Source organism: Microcebus murinus, chromosome 24 (assembly GCF_040939455.1).
Source record: "Microcebus murinus isolate Inina chromosome 24, M.murinus_Inina_mat1.0, whole genome shotgun sequence".
NCBI lineage: Eukaryota > Metazoa > Chordata > Mammalia > Primates > Cheirogaleidae > Microcebus > Microcebus murinus.
The window spans coordinates 18,483,339-18,495,759 of record NC_134127.1 but is presented as its reverse complement, the minus strand read 5'-3'; positions in this window follow the sequence as shown (position 1 = coordinate 18,495,759).

The following is a 12,421-nucleotide window of genomic DNA, read 5'->3' as shown; positions in this document are numbered from 1 at the left end:
CCAGTAGCAAGCAGCAAAATGAAATAGGTCTCTGTTATCTCTCCCCCAAAAAGAGACAGCCCGTACAAGGGAAGGAGATAATTCCCGTCTGGCTTTTATATGTCTCATAAAACGCATTGTGCAGGCATGTAAAATATACGGACATACGAGGCGGAGGAAGGTACAGCCCCTGGCTCCTCGTGCTTTTTGGGCTGATAGACGGCAAAGCAGAGAGCTTTTTTTTTTTTTTTTCCTCCTCTTTCTTTTCGAGAACAAGGATGATGACAACTGAGAACATAGCCCTTGTGTTGACTTTCTACGGCAGATGAAAGCCAGGAGGTGAAGAGTAATAATGATGATGATGATGATGATGATGATGTAGAGAAATAATCATTATAAAAATGCTATTTTTTTTTCACTTTGTCGATCCACTACTGGGCTTTCAACTTGTTGGGATCCAGCTCACAACTTGTTGAGTGCTTGGGAGGTGGAGCCACCTCTCCCCGAGAGCAGCTGCCCGCAACACTTTTGGCACCAGGGACAGGTTTCATGGAAGACAAGTTTTCCACAGACTGGAGGGGTGGTGGTGGGAGGATTATGATCATTACATTGTAATATGTCATGAAATAGTTATACAACTTACCATGGTGCAGAATCAGTGGGAGCCCTGAGTTTGTTTTCCTGCAACTGTTGCCCCCGTGGATCTGATGGGAGGTGCAGCTCAGGCGGGGATGAGAGCGATGGGGAATGGCTGTACATACAGTTGAAACTTTGCTCACTTGCCCGCCACTCACCTCCTCCTGTGCAGCCTGGTTCCTAACAGGCCACTGACGGGTACCAGTCCTTGGCCCAGGGTTGGGGACCACAGCCTTAGAGTCTCATAGTGTTTCATCAACCCAGCTGCACATTTTGCTCACAATACTTAGCCCAAGTCACACACACTGATTTGTACACGCACACATGTGTGTGCAATGTTGTTCTACGTCTAGCCCTCTAGAATGTTTTTTTTTTATTTTAAAGATATTTATTCTGAGCCAAATTTGAGGAGCCTCACCCAAGAAGCCTTGAGCAAGTGAACTGCTAGCCCTCTAGAACTTACCGCAGGTGCTCTTGCTGGAGGTGGACCTGCGACCACTCATGCCAAGTTCACAGCCATCTGCAGGAGGGAGAATCAGGGCATGCTTGTCCCCATGGTAGATGCCCTGTCTTCAGAAAATCTGCCACCCTCTCCTCTACTCTTTGATGGAAGCAGATTAAAGAAGTGTAAACAGTGATGCGTATCAAATTTTTCCTAAGAATTAGCTGAGAAGCAGCTCATGGGATGAGTGTTGGAGGAGGGAGAGCATCTGGTCCCGAGGACAAGACCAGTTAGACTTGGGACTGGAACATAGTCCATCCTTAGATCTAAAGCCCAGGGTGTGGGTGGGGCCAGCTGTGATCACATATGCAAGCACACTTTGCACATGACAAAGGCCTGTGCCCTCCTTCCTCTGCATCTCAGAGTCTTTCTCCAGGTCTACCAACTCTCCACTCTCCTTGGAGCTCCGAGGAGAAGCTGTCCCTCTGTCTGTCATGCTCCTACCACTGAGCTGCGTCCCCCTTCCCTTTAACACGCAGGATGTCCCCTGGCTTCTGTCCCTCCTTGCCTACGCACACACTCAGATCGCTTCATCTTTAAAGTCTCTTTCCTCAAAACTGCTGTCCTCTTGAGCTATCATTTAAGCTCTCTCCTTTCCTTCACTGACAGACTTTAGAAAATGTAGGATTCTTTTTCTGCATCATTTTCTCTCTAGCCCTCACCCCAACTCCTTAATAATTTCAATGCAATGTCTGTACTCTGCACTAAGGAACCGAGGACCACCAATCATTGGCTAATCAGCAGGTCTCCTTCGACCCCTCTGCAGTGTTCAACACCATTGTTCTGTCCTCTTAATGGCAGTCAGTGCAGCATGTTGGCTGTGTCACCTTTCACCACCTGTTGTTTCCAATGACACCTGTACACAGATGTCAGGTCTGCATCTACGTGGAGTTCCAATTTTTCACTGATAACTGCTCACTGTATGTATTTATCCATTTATTTACCACGAGGGACTCTCACACTCAGCACGCTTGGCTGGAGCTATCACACCTGTTTCTTCCCTTGGTATAACACTTAGGATGCTTTTGGCTGCAGGTAATGGAACGCTGAACTAAAAATAGCTTTAATGGTCATGACATTTTATTATTTTACTTACCAATACACGTGGGAACAAGGTAGTTCTGGGTTTAGTGTATTCAGTGGCATCAAGGAACCAGGTTCTTCCCATCTGTTTATTTTTCCATCCTGAGGGTATTGACTTGATTTTTTTGACTGGTTCCCCTTGGGGATCTAAGACAGCCACAGCCTTTCCAGATGATGTGTGAAGATGCAATATCAAAAGGCAGGGAAAGGGACTGTTCCTCTTTGAACGACTCTTTTAAAGAGCTGGGAAAATCCATTCTGGTTGACCTCCAGGATAACTCATGTCTCACTGGATAGAATCACATTATATGCCCTGTCGAAACCACTCATTGGCGAGAGGAATGGAAACACTGTGATTGTAGCAAGCACTGGCTGCTCTATGATGTTGGTGAGAAAGAAGTGGAGGAGGGAGAGGATCATTGGGTGGTCACCCAAGAGGGCTGCCCATCCTTGCCACCTCCTTAAACCACAATCCCTCTCCGTTTCCCATTTCTACTGTTGGTGTCCACGCCCACCTACCACTTTCTCCTTCTCTGTTCCGACCACACAAGCTTACACCCGTTTCCTGATCTCAACCCACAGAACTGCGCCTCTGTTCTCATGCTGCCCTCCAGACCTGGAACTTCCATTTGTTATCTGCCAATATTTCATCAGAGATGTAGCCCGGGGGCAGTGGGGAGAGGTAGGCATCGTGGCTCGGGCCACTTCCTTTGGATATCTGCTCTACGCCAGACAGCCTTCTATCTCGGCTCTATTGCATTCTGTGTGATTCTTCTGTGGACTGTGTTTTCATTGAGGGCAGGAAAAATGGATATGTGGGATGAAGGATTGAGTGCATGCATGGAATACAGACAGTTGTGCCTGGTTAGTTGTGGCCGCACTGCTGCAGGTCAGCCCACTGCCCACTCCTAGCACAGACACGCAGCCTTCACTGAGGAGTCAAGGGCCATTCGGATAGCTGGGTCCCAGGAAGACACCCAGGTCCTCCAAACCTGTCTCAGGAAGGACAAGGTAGTATTGGACAACAAGATCTGTTTGGAAGGATGCTTATAAGTGAAAGACAGGCCAGAAGGTGGCCCAGCAAGGTTATTTTTATCCTCCATGAAGTTCATACTCACCAATATTCTCTGAGGTCAGGATCTTTAGGAAAATCCTTCTAACTGCTGTGGTCAGTTGGTGTAAGCCATGTAGCATCTTGGCTGTAAGGAAACCTATAAGAGTAAGTGGGTTTTAATCCAAGCAGCATTAACAATACTACTGGGCTCTTTGGAAGAGGCAGCTCCTTGGTGGAGGACTGGCCCCTGCCCAAGTTTCTGAGAAAGGTGCCCGCTGTGCGCAACGTCTCTGTGCGTCCTTACTGTCCCGGGCTGAGCCCCTGCTGGAACACGGGCCCTGCGCTCCTGGCAGGGGTAGGACAGAATGTGAAGCAGGTGTGGAAGTCACTTGGCAACCCAGCAGCCACCCTGGGGAGTGGCCCATCTTTATTCATTCAGCCACATGGATGAGAGTTCCTGCAAGTTAGGCTGAAGGCAGCGGGGAGATCCCCTCTGCCCTTGGTGGCTATCTGCAGTTTGCACACTGTCCCCCGGCCGGCCAGCCAGCTATGCCCGCTGTGACAGAGCCGTGAGTACTCACAGCACACCACAGCAGCCTATATGGGAAAGAACTGGGGGGCGGGGAGCACCACATTGCCTTTAAAGTTTGCTGCCCCCGTGGTGGGTGCTTAAGGGCTAACGCCACACACTCCAGCTCCCTGGTGCACTGTGTTTGGCTAAAGCGGTGCAGAAAATCTGAGAATCACTCACGCAGCACCAAACAAGTCCACAGGCAGGGAATTTTGTCTTCAGTCCCCCTTCCCACACCTGCCAGGTCAGTGCACTTTATCTCTCCTGAAACTCCGTCTCTCCTCCGCAGCCTCCAGGCACTCAGCTGTCTCTGCTTTCAGCAGAGGACCTGATTTTGTCACCACACCTGAGCATGAATTGAAGCCTCTCTACATATCACACCTCCCAGGAACACTTGCCAATTAAATCTGCTGCGACTTAGAGGATGAAAGACACAGCTCCTTATTCCGGTTTCAAACATCTGTGAGTAGACGTATTATACAAGCACACACACACACACACACACACACAAGTGCGCACGCACAGGAGCAACATTTAAACTCTGGTATTTTATAGCCTTTGATCCTTGCAACACCCACATGAGATAGAAGGATATTCTGTGCATCTTCATTTTTCAGGAAAAGAAACCGAGGTTCAGAGGGGCTGCGTGATTCATCTAAGTCACAGAGGGAACCCAGGGCTCCTACAATCCCAGCCTTGGCATTTCATAGTTTTGTGACTTTGAGCGAGATGACCGCATTGGGAAGAGAGTCCTGTGGCCAATAAATAGTCAATGTCCCCACATCTCCATACTGAAGCCAGAGTCCTCAAAGTGACAGATATGGATGTGGCCTTACCCTCCTCTGATATGTCAAAAAGAATACTGCTAGGTGAGGTGGTCAGCCAATTCCAAAGGATTTTTTTCTCCCTAAACCAGCCAAGCTCTTATCCACCTTTTAGGGCAAAGGGATTTTCCTTCCCCCTCTGCATCTACATTTAGGGTCTCAGAATCAGAGCCCAATGTCCCCACTTGTTCCCAGTTTCCAAGACCCTCTTGCTACCTTTGTCCTCCCTGCTCAGCCTCCCCAAAGATCAGAGGAGGAAGGGTGTGGCCACGATGGGCATCTCCTGTTTTCATTGGGCCTGAGTAATCTGTGCTTGCAAATTGCAGGAGGCAGACAGGGAAAAGCAAAGAAAAAGTCCTTTTGGAGGCAGAAACAACGGAGAAATATTGTGCTCCGTGAGACAGATAAGAAGGGGAGCTGTTTATTCCCCTGGTGGCGAGAGGCCCAGCTTTGAGGCAGATAAATCTTTGCTGGTAATACAGTACTTAAACCAGAACTGACACCTTTTTATATCAACTGCAGAGAATTGCTTTTGCTAGGCCTGATACAAAGGCTGCCGCAGCCCGTTCTTGCATATCAATTGCTAGGCAGCCTGTTGCTTATCTTAGTCCTGCCCTGGAGGCGGCAGCCCCTGGTCTCCATGTGGCATCCACATCTGAAAAGTGCAGGGAAGGAGGGACGGCCCCCACACCTAAAGGACGGCTAGCGGAAGCAGGCGCTGGCGGAGTTGGGCACGAGCACAGCCATCTTGCCCACAGCCTTGGCCGGATGCTGGGGCCACCGAGGCAAACGGGCTAAAATGATTGTCACCTTTGTGTGGCCATCGACCACTGGAACATACTCAATGCAGATGAGCTACACTGAGGAGCAAAAAGAAGAAAAGAGAAACTTCCCATGTTTTGTCTGTCCCTCCAAGGGCAAATAGATGTAATGTATGTAGACAAATGCACTTTTAATAAAAATAAAATCACACTGCTGTGGCCTGAATGTGTGTGCTCCCCTCCAGCCAGATTTCTATGTTGAAGCTCCAACCCTCATGTGACTGTATTTGGAGACAAGGACTTTATAGGGATAATTAAGATTAAATGAGGTCATAAGGGTGGGGCCCTGATCTGATAGGATTAGTGTCCTCATAGGAAGAGACACCAGATCTCTGTCTCTCTGTGTCTCTCCCCCTCCCCATCCCCATGTGGGGACACAACGAGAAGGTGGCCATCTACAAGCCAGGAAGGGAGCCCTCACCAGCAGCTGAATAGGCTGGCACCATGATCTGGGACTTCCCCGCCTCTAGAACAGTGAGAAATAAATGTCTGTCGTTTGAGCCACCCAGTGTTTCATGGCAGCCCAAGCTGACTAAGGCATGGATTTAACCTAATATTTTGCTACTTTTGTCCCCACTTTCTACTTGAATGTATCATATACATCTCTCTGGCACACACATTGCACTGCTCCTGCACTCACACTTCTCTGACTTAGAGCTTTCTCTTTCTCTGCTTGGCCAAAGCCAAGGCCTCCCTTTATCTTGTCCTCTCATCCTCACCCGATTTTCCACTGGAGGTGACATAATTAGGGCACGGCCAATTATCAGTTGTGTGACTTTGCCAAGTTTGTCTCCCTTAGACTCAGTTTCTTTTAATTTTTTTTTCATTTGTTTATTTATTTATTTTATTTTAGCATATTATGGGGGTATAAGTGTTAAGGTTACTTATATTGCCCATGCCCCCCTCCCCCCTCGAGTCAGAGCTTCAAGCATGTCCATCCCCCAGGTGTTGCACATCTTACTCATTGTGGTTGTATATACCCCTCCTCTCCTCCCCCAACCCTCCCGACACCCGATAAATGTTATTCCTATATGTCCACTTAGGTGTTGATCCGTTAATACCAATTTGCTGGTGAGTACAAGTGGTGCTGGTTTTTCCATTCTTGAGATACTTCACTTAGTAGAATGGGTTCCAGCTCTATCCAGGAATATACAAGAGGTATCACCATTCTTTCTTAAAACTAGACTCAGTTGCTTTACCTATAAAACGGGCTAGTGCTTTTGACACCACAGAAATAAGGTGAGGATTAAATAGGACAATACTTATCAGCACAATGGCTGATAAATAGTAGATGCTCAATTAGAAATTTTTAAAATGTAGATTCTTCCCCCACTGCCCCCCAGAATATCCTGCCCATGCTGGTATCTTCAGCATCCTATGGTCCACCATGCAGGGCCTCTCCTGGCAGGCTAAGTCCCCGTCTGGCCTGGTTCTCCTTCCCAGGCCATGTGTGCAACTGCACCTTCCTTTGTCCTCTGGCTGCTGCTGCCCTCTCTGCCCTCCTGGGCTCTTCAGTCTCTTCAAGGCTGTCTAACAGACAGGGGCTTGGTCCTTGTGGATTTCTTATAGTTCCTTAGACACATTCACAGGCCCCTTCTGATTTTGAGGGTTCACTGCAGATTGCTGTAGGATGGCTGAAAGTGGTGACAATAGTGCCCCATTCTAGAGAAGGCACTTGCTCTTAGAGACATGGGCCTGGACTTGGCTAGACCTAGATTCCTCCCCAACCCTATTTTCTGATGGTCCCTAGGGAAAGTCTCCTTGGCCATTGTTCTGGGAATCAATGGTGTCTTTCCCAGCCCAGGCCACGGCCCCCCTATGCCACCCCTGACCTCTCTGCCCTCTTTTGAAGCACCGGCTGCTTCCCAAGATAATGCACCCCTTGTAGCACAGACCCTGTGGCTGTGGGGACTTGGCTAAGCGGGAAACCCATGTCCCCTGCCAATCTATAGCCTCCTTCCCAAGCAGCTGCCGCCACACAATGGAATTAACATAAAACACAACTCGGCGGAGGCACATTTAATTTACAGTGATTATACTATCTATTATACAACACAGTTTTAAGTACTACAAGCTCCCCAGAGAACAGGGGGAAAAAACACGTGTAAAAAAGAGCCCAACCCTCTCCAAAAATCACATAATGACAGAAGAATCTCAGCGACAAAATACAATTCATAGCATAATAAATAGTGTATTTCAAAGTACTTAACATCTTTCAATTTTCTATTTCATTCCCATCAGGAACTCGGTTTATTTCTAGTGGAGGGGGGAAAAAATATATATATATATCTCAACAATTTTAGATTCGGAGAGACAATTAGAGCTGAATGGGGGTTTTCACAGGGAGAATGTTCCAGGGGGAATGTTGGGTGATTTCCAACTGGATAGAACAACAGTGCTTTGCTGGTGCACTCTGGCCAGTGCTAGGCCTGGGCACCTCACCCTTGCCCTGGGGGATGTCTCAGCCTCAGGAAGACAGAGATGCACATGCTTCCTGGGTCCCGACTTCTAATTCCCGGGCCAGGTAGCAGCAACTAATACTGTCGGGTTTCCCCTCACTCTCCAAGGCCTCCTCCCTGTGAGATGGTCAACAAGGATGGCACAAAGAACAGGAGCTCCGATGCTCTCCAGCCCTGATTCCACTAACCCTGGGACCACCGTGGGGCTCAGTTATCTCATCTGTAGAATGGGGACAACACCAGCCTCCTCAGATTTGCTATGAGAATTTGATGAGATTTCATAAAGTAGCTAGCTGAGTGTCTGGTATAATAACAGGAGCTCGGGAACCACTTATTTCTTTCCTGCTACCTTTCTGCTATCAAACCCTTCCCTTTTGGATTAAGTGGAGAGGCAATGCCTTGCCCATAGGACTAGATCATGGAAAGCGGGCTGCTAGGGAGTTCTGGGAGATCTTGGAGACAAGAGCATCTCTTAGACAGTTTTCAGTAGCCCCTGAACCTTGAAGGTATGCCCCAGCCTGGAGGCATGTGGAGGTCTGAACCCATCTGGAAGCAGGGGAAAAGACTGGGTGGCCTCTGGGACTGACAAGTCCCATCCCAACCCCCACAGGGCTACGGTCTAGTAGGAGTGCTAGGTCTGTGAGCAGCACAGCGTGATGGCCTTAAACTGGAAAGCAGAGCAAGCTGCAGTGCGAGCACCGAGGAAGGAGTCCCCAGTCCTCCTGCTCCCAGAGGTGGTAACCTGTGCTCCACCGCGCCTGGCACACATGGCAGGACAGCACATCACTCTAGTCTTCAAGGGAAGGAGCACAGGTGTCCATCCTCTTTACAGCCTGTTTAGCAAAACTTTCATTGCCAAGATGACGATTGTGGAATTCCATGCACCACTTGAGCTGACCCTAGGCCAGACAAGGAGTCAGTGCCAAGGTGCACACGCCCCTGTCCCAGCCTGGCAGACTGCACATTTCAGACAACCTGCAGGCAGGCGCCTGATTCACGGCAGAGGGGGGCGTGTGCCGGCACGCAGGGGTTCAAGAGCACAAACTCTGGTGCCTCCCTCGGTGTGTGTGGGGGGGGTGTTTCAGCTGCATGAGACAGGCCAGCGTGGGATGGCTCCAGGCAGAGGCGTGCCTGGTCCTAGTCCTCATGCCGTCCTTTGCACCGACTCTCCTGGGGTCCCACTTCTGGGGGGATGGAGACCCCTTCATCATTCTCTACGGGATGTGGCCTTCATGCAACTAGAAACAGTCATTTAATCCATAATCATTCTCTTCTACATTACGTGGGAGAAGCAGGTATCCATCGTCCACAGGGATTTATTGTGCACTTTATATGTGCCCACCCCCTGCAGGGCTGACCCTGTAGGGAATGCAACACGATAACCATGTGCAGTAACGAACAGTTTGCGAAACATTTTGTCACGTATTTTCTTACGCAATCTTCCCAACAGACCCGTAAGGTCAGGCAAAATCTAGGTATTAATAGGAATATAATCTTACGGTTACTTTCATCTTCATTATTACAATCCTCCTTACACAGAAGGAATCCGCAAGACACATTCACCGGTAATGCCATGAAGCCAGGTCTTCGGGTTCTAAATCCCGTGCTCTTTTCCCAATTCCATTCTGCCTCTTACAAACAGAAGCCGGCGGAAGCATGGTGTTTGAAGATTATTGCTGAAATATCTAGAAAGGTATGTAATATGAATTCCAAAAATCTTGCTGACCCCTGGGTTGCGTATATAAATGAAAGGGGAAATAAATCATCCTTCCTGCTACGAAAGCTCCAAACTCCAAACGTTTACTCATCTTAATGAAGTGCCAACACAGCCGCATGGGTCAGCCTTTATGTTGGCCTGACTTCACTCCTCTTTCTCTCTGTTCCTTCCTTTCCTCCATGCTCTACAAAGTTGTTAGCTTTACATGAAAGTGAAGCCTGGCCCCTTCTCCCTAATTTTTTTTTCTATTTCTATTTAACTCCTTTCTGCTCCATCAGTTGTTACCCTCACACACCTAATGAGACTCTGAGGTCCTCAGGGCATGTCTGGGTGCGGGTCCAAAGATGGGTGCAGACTCTAATCCACGTGGTCTCTGTTGTCATGGTCAACCAGGACACATCGCATTTCAAAATATCCCATTTGGCTTTGCGTAATTACGATGATATTTTTCCAGATATTTCTCCAGAGGGAGGGGGGAAAAAAATCAACAACTATCATTCAGCTCACCTGCGTTGGGCACCAAGAAGGCTCACCGTAGGAGATTCTCAGAACTTGGCCATGGCTCTGGCTGGGATTGGGTCCTGGTCTTCAGGAAGCTGTTGGGAGACTACGGGTCTGAAGCAAAGGAGGCAGGCTCCTTTAGCCAAGTGGGGCTGGAGGTGATGGGACTATTAGGGATTCCAAATGGAAAAGAATATGTGTTGTAGTCCAGCTTGCTGACAAGTTCTATCTAGGAAATAAGGAAGAAGGAAAAGAAGACCTCAACATGTAAAGCCCACTAGGGTATCGGAGCCACTTACCTGGATGATGTGTCTGAGGGAGAAAAAAAAAGCCAATTTGGCAGAAAGACAGGAAGTTCAGAGGTGGAATAAACCTGCATTAGCTCCCTGGTCTACCATTTTCTAACTTACATGTGCCTGGTACACTTTGGGGATTCAGTAAATGTTGAAAGTAAAAAAAAAAAAAAAATAGAAGGAAGGAAGAAAGTAAGGAAAGAAGGAAGGAAAGATTATCTCATGAAAACTTAGAGATGTCATGTTAGAATAAGAACAGTAAGACGTTTGCTAAAATGCTGCCCAAAAGAAAAGGAAGTTCCACAGACGAGCACATTTTTCTCCTGCATAAATGCTAAAAAGGCGGCCAGACATTGCACATTCTCGTCTCTGTGCATTTGTTCTGCAGAAAAGAGATTGGTGCAGAAGACCTGTTCAGCTATCTGTGGCTTTCCAGAAGCCTGTTCTTCACATCAAAAGATGGAGAGGAGCATGGGGAGGGAGGAGAGAGGAAGTAAAAGAAATGGAGAGCGAAAGAAGGGGTGAAACAAAAGGGAAGATGAAAAAAGCATGGTGTAGAAAAAGAGGCGGGGGGGAAGAGCAAGAGACATTGGGGAAATCAAGAACGAGCAAGGGAGGGAGAAAGGAAGGAAAGTGATTTGGGGGGAGGGAAAATATGGTTCCATTCTAAGCATGTTGCCACTGCCGGTGTGTGGGTGTTGCCAGAGGAGAGGAGGGGTCCAGGCCATTGTGTGACTATTATTATATAATTAAGTCTAATAACAGTAATTCTCTGGGAGAGGTCGCTGCCTGCTTTGCGGATGGAATCTGATTTGATGAGACTGTCCCTCCTTGTATTTGTGCTGCCTGTCGGGGGGCAGGGGGGTGGGGGAGCCCAGTGAGCAGGAATGAAAGGAACAGAGGCTGAGTGGACTTGTCCCCTCCAGCTTTCCTGAATAGAGGCTGCTCCAGACCCAATCACATTCGATTATTCCCGTTTACGATTCTCCCAGTCACAGCCTGGTCTCTCCATTAATTATGGCGATTAGCTTGAACTACTGTTGATGCTAATGAGACGTTGGGAAACGTGTGTTTGTGCTGCTCATGGGTCTGTGTTCGGAAGGGGAGACAGGCTGGGGGATGTGAGGGGGGTGCCAGGGCTTTGTCTGTCCCGACTGGGTGAGTGCAGAGATGAGAGCTGCCCTTGCTTGGGCTCAGGAGGAAGGAAGTCACTGGCCGTGGGCTACTCTTACGCACCTGTCCAACCTTTGCCCACTGTTGACTCCTCTCCCCTCCTTTGTCCCTATAGACGCTGCACATTCCTGTCTCTGTGCATTTATACATCGTGTCCCCTCCCCCTGCAACACTCTCCTCCTGTCCTTCCACCAATTCAAAACCCAGAGATCTTTAGGGCCCCGCTGGTGATCCCACTTCCCCCAGGAAGCCTTCCCTGACTACTCCGATCCCAACTCTCTCTCTCTCTCTGCTTTGGATCTTGTTATTACTGTTGACTACCTTGGTTGAGGACTTAGAGGTAGTAAAACCTATCTTCAAGCCCTAGTTCTGCGATTACTAGTCGTTTGACCTTGAATAAGTTACTTTGGAAGCCTTTCTGATCTTTATATCATTGAAATTATATGGCCTCCAAGCAAAATTGTGCACAAGACTCATGTCTGATGTCTCTTCTATCCAATTTTGCTCAATGCTGAGAACGTAGATTATGCTTAATAAATCCTCGGAGACTGATCAAAGAACAGAGATTTCAGCAACTAACAATGAGGGATTTTTGTAGAAAATAACTTTGGAAGTGAGAAGAGTTGGGATAGAAAAAAAATGTAGGCAATTCAAATGGGATCTGCTATCTCATTGCTGTTAAGAAATCCTGGAGTTGTTTTCTTCTACTATGCTTATTTTCAATATCCACCCAAGAGAAAAGGGTGGTCCAGTAGTTAGAATAAGTCGTGTTGGGACCAGAAAGTCTTACTCAGGGTTGGCCTTTGAC